The following is a 12,084-nucleotide window of genomic DNA, read 5'->3' as shown; positions in this document are numbered from 1 at the left end:
TAGCTGTGGCAGCTGCTTCCGATTCAAAGAGACTCCGCCGGCTGCAGCCATGCGGCAGTCACAGTGGTGGGTGAAAAGTGAATTATTAGTCGAGTTAACGAACAACGGAAGAGGTAATTTCCTTTCTTCTGTGCACGGTTAGAACTGAAACCGAATGAAGCTCCAACAACCGGAGAAACAGTCAGATGACGTATTGTTTGTTGACTGTGTGTTGTTATCACGGAAATTGTGCTTCGTATTTGTCTGGATTGTTTGCTCATTTGAGATAATGCTCGGTGTTGCGGGGGAGGATGTAATTTAATTCGAAACTTTCATCTTGTCGGAAAGCGGTTTGTCTCAAACGATAGAATCAGGTTAGAGAGTATTCTCTTCTTCTTCATGGAATAGCATCAAAATTGGGACAAAGCCTGTTTCTCAGCTTATTGTTAGTATCATGTAGTACATACTTCTGCAGGTCTTAGTTTTCGCATTTAGCGCTTCGATTTTATGGGTCCTAAGGTTAGAGAGTAGTCATTAGACTGGGTCAACAAAGTCGATTTTTTGGAACGAAGCTTTTTTGATTCCTTTTAGTGTTCAAAACAACTGTGCAAAATTTGGGAGCGAATGGTTGTTTCCCGAATTCCGCATGGCGACTGAAATTTGTATGGATAAAGTATTGGAAAACGTGCTTTTTTTGCATTTTTCTCATAAATTGAAAATTTCAGTGTAAAACGATCTAACTGATGGCGTTGAAGTATAGCCTAGGATCAAAGAAAGGAAGTGCATGTTCAGTATCAGAAAGTGGCAAATATTCAACGCTGATCGGTGCGACACCTTGCGGTTGAAATCACGCTTTTTACACGGAAAATTTTAAAATTTTATACACTTTTTTAGACCAGCTGGTATACATTAACAAGGTATCAATATAAAGGTGCGCAGTGATAAATATTTTCGTTTTATGATTTGTGAGATAAAAAAAATACGTAAGTTTTGGCGAAAACTAATTGACTGGTGCGCCGAATATGATACACCGCGCGGCCCTTGTAAAGATTCCAAACCGCTTCTTACGGAAGTACATGTGACAAACCTACTTGAAAAGGAACTACCATCTTGAGGAAACTCTGCAATGTTATCTCCCATTACTTGTAAACAGGGATAGTTGACCCTGACCAAATGTTAAATGACCAAAAAACAAATCAATGCTTTGCTAAAACATACGTTTTGGCACGATCAGATTTTCATTAGTGCCAAACAAATGTTGGTCCTTTTGTTCATTCTTTGTAAAATAATTGACCCCGTATACTCGGCGCCTAAGTTAAAGACTATAAATTACGGCTGAAGAAACGACAGGGGTTTTGAATCGCAATTGGAAAACAAACATGAAACCACAGACAAAAAGACGTAACACTCTTCAAAACGGCTTGGCACACGCATTTAACGATCAATTCAAATTTCATTTGATTTGCGCGATCGTTCCACCAGATGCGCTAGTGTTCGATCGCTTTGACGTTTGCCAGTGTACACGTTGCTGAATGATGCAAACGAAAATTACAGGCAATTTGTGTAGTGGTGTGCGTGTCAGCAAAACGTCAAATCGAAATCCATCATGGCCGACAGTGTCGCGCGCGGTTCTACCAACAGGTGGCAGTGTGCTCATGAAAATGACACCGGGCAAAAGTTTTTGATGAATTTCATCTAAGAGTTACGTCTGTTTGTCTGTGATGAAACATTCTGTCAAAATAAACAAAAAATGATGCAATACATAAACCCATACTTGAAAAGTCTTCTCGAATGCCCTGAAAATTTAATTCAGTTGGACTAATTTTGTGGCCATACTGGTGTTATCCGTTAAGCCATTTTTCATCGAGCTGAAAATGTATCTTGGTCGTTAAATACTGCTAGTAGGGTTAATTCAGTTCAGCCTCTGACTGAATACATTGCGACTTCATTATACGATAAAAACAAATCATGATGTACGCAGAAATCTCCACAAATAAACACAAGCGTGTTTCCATTCAAATGCAGGGAAGTTTTACCACCGACTAATTTTTACGTCATCTTGTTGGTTTCACAGATAATGTTTTCCACCAACACAATCATGTTACTCCTATTTGCCTACCTTGCTGATGTTTTCATTGGCGGTTGTAGTTGCTGACGTTTCGAAAGTGGTATAGCTATGAGGAACAAAGAGCAATAACAGGCCATCCCCAATAATGCGGGCCGAAACTCTGAGAAAACCGTTTGCAATGCAGACTGATTTTGTAAACATGTTTGAACATGAACAAATTTCATTTTTATAATACGCATCAGGTTCATTCAAATATTACGTAACGCAAGTGGGAGGGAGGGGGTCTAGCGCTGCGTTACGCTTCACACAAAATATCAAAATTTCTCATACAAAAGTTGTTACGTTGGGGAGAAAGGGAGTCTAACATTGTCATATTTTGCGATACGTAATATTTAAATGAACCCTCAACTGTTCGTTTGCTTTGTTCTAGGTTTTCTTAAATCTGTTGTCGATTTGAATCTGAACAGAGTCATGAACTCAAATTTTCTTTTTATATGCATTTAAATGAGGTTACAATTGGGTTATTAAATTTAGAAAAAATCATCGATTTTTTATTTTTAAACGAAAGAGCACCTTTTTCTGAGCCACTGTGATTTTTTTTCAGATTTTTAGAACTTTATTTTGATACCTAAAATCAATTTCAAAGATATTTTTTGAAATCACCTTTTGACAGCTGGGCAACTGCTTGACAGCTCCGCCCAGTACAAAATCCGACGGGGGGTGATTCAACAAATCGCTCCCATACAAACTTCAAATTGATTTTTAAATAGGTTCCCGGCCACCAAAAATCATGAAAATTTGGATTTCGGCTCAGTTTGGCATGCAGATTCAGAATATGGAATTATCTCAACACCGCTAAAGAAGCCAATTTCAGCAGTAATTTGTGAAATTCAAACGCAATGTAATGCACTTACCCTTAAATAGGGTGACTTTGATATTTCTGTTCGTAAGTTACAGTGCTGATTCACTCGTTGGGAGCTCGTTAGATGGGCTGATAATTGGGTGTTCACTGGCTGGGGCAAAATCAAACTAAAATAAAACTGTCAAAGCCAAAATCGATGTCAAAACGAATTCGACGTCTGCGCGGTGAGGAATCTTAAATTCTTTCAGGATTTCCTGCTGGGATTTCTCCAGAAGTTCTTTCTGAAGTTACTTCAAGAGTTCTGGGGTTCCTTTAGGAGTTCTGTTTGTGATTCCTCCAGAGACCTTCATCTGAAATTACTCCAAAAACTCCTTGGATTTCTAGGAATCTTCTTGTTTTTTTGGCAAAAAATAAATAAAATGAATAGTTGATAGAGCTGTGATCATCAGGTAATCGCCTGACCTCTTTTCGCTCCCCTTCGACCACGTGACTTAGTGAAGGCCTCTTACCAGAATGAGTATAAAAAATTGTCAGTAATTTGATGAAATTCGAACTATTCTCAGATAAAAAAAATAACTTCAAACAATTTCACTTCCTCCAAAACCAAACGGCTCCTTGATAGAAAAAAAAAGTTTTTCGTGATTAACGCAAAACTGCGCTAACAGTGGTCTAAATACAGCCAAAGACTAGACAAAATTTCAAGTTAGTTCCGTTGTTGGCGCGGTTCCATACCTGGTAACCCTGTAGAGTGGGGACGTCAAAACAATTAGAGAGGTTAACAGATTTAAGAGTTCGAGAAGATATATTGCACTGGAAGTGTCGTTATAGTCGTTGAACTTATACGAAATTAATTGTAGCTTTTAGGCGGTTTGAAATCAATTGCGTCGTTAGTAAAATCGTTGCGGGATGGAAACTATATATTGCATGTGAAACTAGTAATTAATTTGTTTGATATCCGTTTGTAATAAAATCACTTTAAGTTTAAGCTGATTGACCGAGAAATGGGTTGGTGTCTGCTTTAAAAATTGATTTCGTGATTAATTCGCCGCAACATCCGGGATACGCCGTTTACGCGATAACGTTTTCGTGACGATGTTTTTAAATCAAATTTGTTCTAAGTGTTACGTCTGTTTCTCTGTGCTTTTACAGTTGACTATAGATAGAGTTATAGTTGAGATAGAGCAAGATCTAAAGAAGAACCATTTTGAAATGCAATCTAGTGCAATGAAGCCCCTTTCTTAGCCAAAAAATCAGTCAAGCCGACACTTCGTATTTCCAGGCTGTTTTGCACCAAGGAAACGGAACTAATCGACATATGGAGAGAAAATCTAGAACAAAATCGAACGAGATCGCATCGAACTAGAAGGATATCGACATAGAGAGGAAAAATATATGCAGATTGAAGGAACCAACCGAACTATCGAGATGGGAGATCGAAGAAAATCGACATGCGGATAGTCCAGGGGGAGTGACACTTCCTTTGCCAACCGGAAAAATCCGCATTTATCCGTTGCTAACCGCCGTTAAACGTGTCTAAACTCCAAAATATGTATTCAATGGATGATTTAAAAAACACTACATTGTTTTTTACAGATGGATTTGAACAATGTTACTGAGAATGTACCGTGCATTCATTCAACAATTCAAAAATCACGAATTTCGCATTAAGAATAATTGACTGTGACCAACGAACATTTCAAACATTTATACCGGTTAACTAATCGTCTAATTACACGATTAAAATTTAATGCGTAAGAACGAAAAAAATATTAAGGAGATCTCAGGGATAAAATTTGCCACTTTTTGAATGTGCGATTTGCACTAAGTTGTTCTTCCGTTCCGTGCTAGGATATGCCGAAAAACTTTGCCAAAGACCGCAAAGTGATCCAACACTTGTGAAAAAGGTTATAACGTACAGATTGCTCGGTGGTGCTTAACAATTAACATGTAAAGGAATAACATCTTTAATAACATCTCAAGGCCCAATTTACCATGCGAATAACTAAAAGGTTTAACCCTCGAGCGATCGCGCTGTTGTATTTTGTACAACATGTTGGAAAAATCTCGCTTTTTGTATTCAGAATTAGCGTGGTGCTGACGGAGGTGCTCAACCGTGCTAGTTACGGAAGGCTAACAATAAGGAGAGAAGTGGTATACAGGAATAAGTAACTGGATTTTCTAGATTGAGAATACAATTATGGATGATGGCAAACTTCATAGTGCATTAGTGAGGAACGTTTTTCAGCAGATGGAGACTGGCAGACTAGAAGTGAGGGAGATGGAAGAGATGATGGAATGAATTGATCAGTTTTTGACGAATATGGAGAAAGGATCGTTGACTTAGAGCCAAACATCAGTTGAAATAAGGAAGCTTTACATGGGACATGGAGCTTAGTAAGCAAGTTGGCAGTACATCTTATCAGGGAAATAATTGTTTTCGTGATGAGTAAAGAGGAAGTCGTTTTAGGGGTTACCGAACGAAAGAAGAAATTTTTACCAATTAAGCTCGTACCTGAGATACAGGGAACATCAATCTGGTACCATATGTATGTATGCATACAGTAAAAAACTGCAGGCAAATTCAAACATGGAGTGCAAGAATGAGTATTGATCCAGCGATAGACTTTTTTGATATGAAGGCAGAGGAGGTACTTTATAATGTGGAGCTTGTAGGAAATGGTCAAAAAGCAGTTATCAAACAAATAGATGGAGATGGCAGTTGTTTGCTCAGATTCCTTTTAGATCAACTAGATAGAACTCATGATAAATACGGCATGTCGGACTATAATATTTTTAAGCTAAGGAACAATCTCGCTAGTGACCAAAATAAAGAGAGGTTTGAGGATTACTTATTCGAACATATTGAAGAGACAGGTTCCTATGAAAGAGCGATAGAAAGGATTAGGGAAAAATCTTTTTGGCTGGGAGAAGAAGCAATTTTAATTTTTGTCGAATTCTCTAAAAAACAGATTGAAGTTTACAGAAAAGAAGGCTTAAGGACAAGGATAGGGATCCGAATAAACAACGAACCAGGGTTGAAAATTTTCTATACAGGGTCTCAATTCCAAGCGGTAGCGGAAGAGGAAATAATCAATAATGCAGGGAACAAAAGGGAATTAGAAAAGGATGATAACGTGTGGAATTACGACGGTTGTGGGGAGAGTATGGCATCAAGAGCAAAAGAAACAGAAGAAGTTGATGAAGGAAGGGATGATGATATCAGAATTGCAATTACAACAGTTACAGCAATGGATAGCGAAGTAGCGGTCAGAACAGAACTCATTAGGAACAATGCAAAACCAACAGAATCACAGCATTCAGATCACAATCAAGGGCAAAATCGCACAAAACATTCTGTATACAAAAAGAAAGATTCAAGCAGTCCACAAACGATTGTTAATGTAAGTGGTAAGGAAAATAAGTCAGAATCAAAAGAATATGTGTTGAAACATATGGGACAAACATTCAATTCTCGCTCCAGTCGACTTTTTTGATTCCATTTAGGTCCCATATGAGCTGTGCAAAATTTCAGCGCAATCGGTGAAACTATAATTTAGCGCAAGCGGTTCAAAGTTTTCATAGGATTTACTATGGGATAAGTTACATTTTCAGATAAAAATTCCCAGAGGTCGCTCCTTGTCTCCTTAATTCAAATCGATCAATGCTTCTTGTAGAAAAATCATTTATGAAACTTTCCTTCGAAGACTGCAAAACAATTGGATGCTTGTGGAAAAAGTTATTGATTTATTACCGATTAGTGATCCAACGAACGGCTTTTTGTTTTGATTTATCAGCAGCACTGCTGCTGCCATTGTTGCATGGGGTGGCGGGTGGCATCACCCCCCGAAACAGCAGCAGCCAAGGCAGCAGCTACAGTGCTGCTGATAAAACAAAACAAAAAGTCGTTCGTTGGATCACTAATCGGTAATAAATCAATAACTTTTTCCACAAGCATCCAATTGTTTTGCAGTCTTCGAAGGAAAGTTTCATAAATGATTTTTCTACAAGAAGCGTTGATCGATTTGAATTAAGGAGACAAAGGGCGACCTCTGGGATTTTTTGTTTGAAAGTGTAACTTTTCCCATATAAAATCCTATGCAAACTTTGAACCGCTTGCGCTAAATTATAGTTTCACCGATTGCACTGAAATTTTGCACAGTTCATATGGGACCTAAATAGAATCAAAAAAGTCGACTGGAGCGAGGATTTATTTTTCCATGCAAGCGTGTCCCATACTAATGTACACCTAGGGGTGGTGGGGGTAAAGTGGACAACCTAAGCATTTTGGTCGTTTCCCGCGGAAATGCGGAAAAATCCATCTGCTTTTCCGAGTGACATGGAAGGTATACTCTAAACACTAAAGATCTTGTAAGGGATTGCATTTAAAAAATATTGTTTTCTTTGATAATTTTATTCACCAAATCGTGCATCAAAATAGCGTGAAAAAAATTGGTGGGGGTAAAATGGACAATCGATGGGGTAAAATGAACAAGTCGTTTAAAGTTATATAACGGCATATTGTTTCTATGTTTTTAAATACAAACTATCAAATTTCATACGATACCTTCATTTTGTTGTTTTCAAACTTTTAATACAAACTTAGAAACACATATAAATAAATATTGTAAAAATAGTGTAAAAAACAAGCACTGTTTTGGATGAAAATTATATTTTGTTGATATAAAATATTTTTTTATAACTTTTTACTTCAATTATCTCACGATAGGTATATCGGCTGATGATTCTGAAGTTTGCAAAAAAAAAATGAAATTTTGGTGAAATTTGAACCGATTGTCCATTTTACCCCCACGGTCTAATTTTGTTAAAATCATTTCCAAAACTTGTTTTTTTTACAAAACTTATTTTTTTTTTCGTTCAAAAATATTGTTCTACATGGACTTTACTGGTTTAGGGTGTAAAACTTGTAATAATTTGAAAATAACTTACGAGAAAACCTTAGCAATTATAAGCAGATTTTACATCATTTCCGATTTTTCACGTGATTTTTAAAGTTTTTGTCATCTTGAAGAGGTTTATTTGATTTTAATGTTCAAGATCAGCAAAAGTATAATGATTCATGCTTAGGCATAAGCTTCAATCGTTGAAACATTTTAAAAAACAATAAAAGCCATGAAACTGTACCCTGTCCATTTTACCCCACCTGTCCACTTTACCCCCACCACCCCTATTGATCCTAAGCAGTCCTGCAAAATATCAGTGTCAGTGCCTGTTTTTCAGCCGAAAATGAATGACTGCGGCGGTCGTTTTCAGTAGTTCCTCGATGTGAGAACTGACAGAGTCCGAGAGCTCCATTCGTGAGCGACCCAGCAATGTCAATTCCCAATCATCCACACAATACTCATGCTGACAGGCCATTCGTCTCAAGCGGTGGCTTGTGAGAGTGAGTGCCCTATACGTTACCACGGGTGAAAACACTCAACTACAGAAAATTGAATGGAAATTTAGCCCTGTCAGCTCTCGCTTTCAGCACGCTGCGTGCGAGTGTGAGTGCCTATTTCATTTCGCTTCCTTGTTGCTGATCGGAAAGCAACATTGACAGGAAAACCAAAACGGAGAAAATGAAAAAAAGCAAAGAGGCCTGTCGAAAAATTGCAGCACTGATCCTAAGCATTCGCAGATGACATTCTCATAATAGCTAGATCAAAAGCGGAATCACTCAGAAAAAATCCTAGAGCAAATAGAACTTCAGCTGGAAAAAGTAGGACTAGAAATCAATTGTGAAAATGTCAGGTTTTGATCAGGTACGATGAAGCACAACACCCAAAAGAGATTGTATTAAATAATATTTTTTTTAAGGTTAGTGATAGCATAACTTATTTGGCAGAAAATTAACTTGTTAGCAAAGATGTTTGAACACAGTTAAATCTTCTAAAATCATAACAGAATTTTGTAAGTCTTTCAAATCAAGTTGGGAACTGGATAAATTGATGTACAAAACAGTACGAAAACATGAATAGCGACAACTTTGAAGAACTTTCGAAGGATAGGGAAAAACTGAAAAGTAAGTTAGATGAGATCTACAAAAAAGAGGATAGTGAAATTTCGGATGGGGAATCATCAGGTGAGGATAGTAACGAAAAAACATACAAGCATTGGACCCGAGCAGAGGAGAATATCAAAATAATAACAACTGAATCACAAAACCTGTTCTTATATCTTCGTTTGTTATTATTAACTTATTGAGGCATAACTTTTCCATAACATGTTTTGTTGGGCAATCTCATTTTATTATGATCCTGCTATTGGTATATTTTCTTTAAATACCATTTTAATAAGATGTTTTGTTGTAGAACAAATTCTAATATTATTGTACACCATTATTTGATCATCAATCGCATAACAATAAAGTTTTGCAATCACAACTACACCATGCGAGATTTACAGCAAAAGAAATGAAAAAGTTAACATTTGCTGATTCCCATACAAAAAGCCATGTTTGGAGTCTATGAGCCATATCTTCGGTGACTATGAATCGGTTAAGCTGAACTTGTGACACGGAACTTAGAATTAGGGTGCCTGTACCTTTTTTTTGTCTGTATTAACGAGATTTTTAACCCTAGGCTAGTTCATTTCGGCGTGCCTGTACCAGTTATCGCACTACCTAAGGAAAACTATTTCTACAAAAATAAGAAGAAGACCGACGAATGTCGTCGATATGTTAAATGATTGATTAGTTTCCATACTTTACAGTAGAAATACAAACAGGGAACCAAAACTACTTTTAGTATTTATTACGGCGTGTGCCAATGATAGGAACCCTGTACCAGTTATGGACACATTTGTTTATTTCGGTTCCACTTCGCACTATTTACATGCATTCCTTATGGGATTAGCCATAACTGGTACACTATGGCAAAATAGGATGCAAGGAAGTCGAAATTTATTTATTTCTATCATAATTTGGGCAAATTGTGAAGTTTGAATGGTTGCAACCATCTTTTGTGAACGTGATCTGTTGTTCACAAAAATTTTCTTGTTGATTTGCATTGTCTAAGGTTAAAAATCAACTATGGCAAATTTGAGGTACTATAGCCATAACTGGTACACTGAGCCTACTTGTAATTTTCATTTCTATTTAGTTCGATCCATTTCAGTAGAAAAAATATAGAATTTCTGTTGATTCTATTTAAGAAATACAAAAGCGAGCAACCATGATCCACCATAACTCATAAACAAAATTAATTTTGAAATTATCGCAAGCTCGTTTTGGTCAGGAAGACTGGAAGCGTGCCATTCTCTTTGAATGACTTATAGTTTGAATAAGTTATAGTGGGTTATAGCCATAGTCATGGCTGTTTATTACTTTTTATTTTCAAAATGGAACCAACAGAAATTTATTATTTTCCTCCAAAGAGGCTTGAACTTAGGGGTTACATACCTACCTTGCGAGGATAAACAAAACTTTGTTATGATTCTGATAGTATTACTCATTTTGCATCCATATTGTTATCAATAACTTTTTAATTTCAAAATTTGTTATTTAAACATTGTATAAATTCATTGTTATTAAGTTGTTATGAAACTAACAAACCTTGTTATTTAACTGGTCTCCCAGGAACATTCTTTTGTTATGATTTTTGTTATTTTGCCGCTTATGACAGACAAGTTTATAACATGGTATGATATGTTAATAAGGTTCAGTGTACCAGTTATGGCTATAGTACCTCAAATTCGCCATAGTTGATTTTCAACTTTTAACAATGCAAATCATCAAGAAAAAATATGTGAACAATAGATCACGTTCATAAAAGATGATTGCACTCATTCAAATTTCACATTTTGCTCAAATTATGATAGAAATAAATCATTTTCCTTAAAATTTCGGCTTCCTTGCACCCTATTTCGCCATAGTGTACCAGTTATGGCAAATCCCATAAGGAATGCATGTAAATAGTGCGAAGTGGAACCGAAATTAAAAAGTATGTCCATAACTGGTACAGGGTTCCTATCATTGGCACACGCCGTAATAAATAGTAAAAGTGGGTTTGACTCAGATTTTATATTTTTCCTGTAAAGTATGAAAACAAATCTATCATTTGACATATCGACGACATTCGTCGGTCTTCTTCTTATTTTTGTAGAAGTAGTTTTCCTTAGATAGTGCGATAACTGGTACAGGCACCCAACATGAAAATAACTCTTTGCGTTACTCAGTTATTTTATCAAAATAACACATTTTATTATCCTGTTGGTATTCCCTTCTGCTCGGGGAAAAGGGAAAGAAGGAATGAAACTTAGTGAGGGGAGTAGCGGCTCTCTGAGACCAGGTTTGAAGTACACCACCTACGGTTTCAATCGGATTTATATATTGGGAGGTAATAATAAAATTTTGAAAGTATTTATGCAAGTACAATCAATAAACGTCTCAATAGGTAAGATTGTCTATTATTTTCATGAACATCAATAAACTGGTAACTCTAAATGTTATCATAGAAACATATTCCATAAAAAATATATTAATCAGGATGCCTGAGTGAAGTAATATGGAAGGGAAGAGTGGAATTGCCAACTTTTTATCTTCAACATATTGCGGAGCAATGTAGAGTCCTTTCCCACTTATTGAGAAATCATTCTACATGATGTGATGGCTGGATGAACAGCAGGCTTGAGGACATTATCATTTTTATACATTAATGATTGAATGAAACCTGCAGTTCAGCTGAACAGAGAGGACGTCTATTGTCTAATGGCTGTGCCCTGCAACAATAAGTGGTTACCTTTAGATACATATGTACATTACATATGTTACCAAACGAATAACTTTTTTCACAAGCGTCGGATCACTTTGCGGTCTTTGGCAAAGTTTTTCGGCATATCCTAGGTTATACTTTAACGTCATTAGTCATATGACAATAGACAAAGGAATTCAACTTATGCGTAAAATGCAAATAAGTACTTTTTCCCATACTAACCTCCATACAAATTTCAATCGCAATGCGGAATACGGAGGAGCAACCTATCGCTCCCAAATTTTGCACAGTTGTTTTGGAGGCTAAAATAGATTGAAAAAGGTTTGTTCCGGGTACATGCGATAAAATTTGAACTCTCGCCATTCAACGTTGACCCACTCTACTATTCATGTAAAAAAAAAGTCAATTGGCCAAACTGACAGAGTTATAGCAGAAAGTGCTCAAAATAGACCCGCCCAAATGGT

This window comes from Aedes albopictus, chromosome 3, assembly GCF_035046485.1.
Source record: "Aedes albopictus strain Foshan chromosome 3, AalbF5, whole genome shotgun sequence".
Taxonomy (NCBI): Eukaryota; Metazoa; Arthropoda; class Insecta; order Diptera; family Culicidae; genus Aedes; species Aedes albopictus.
The sequence above is the reverse complement of the archived record's forward strand: the minus strand, read 5'-3'. Positions refer to the sequence as shown.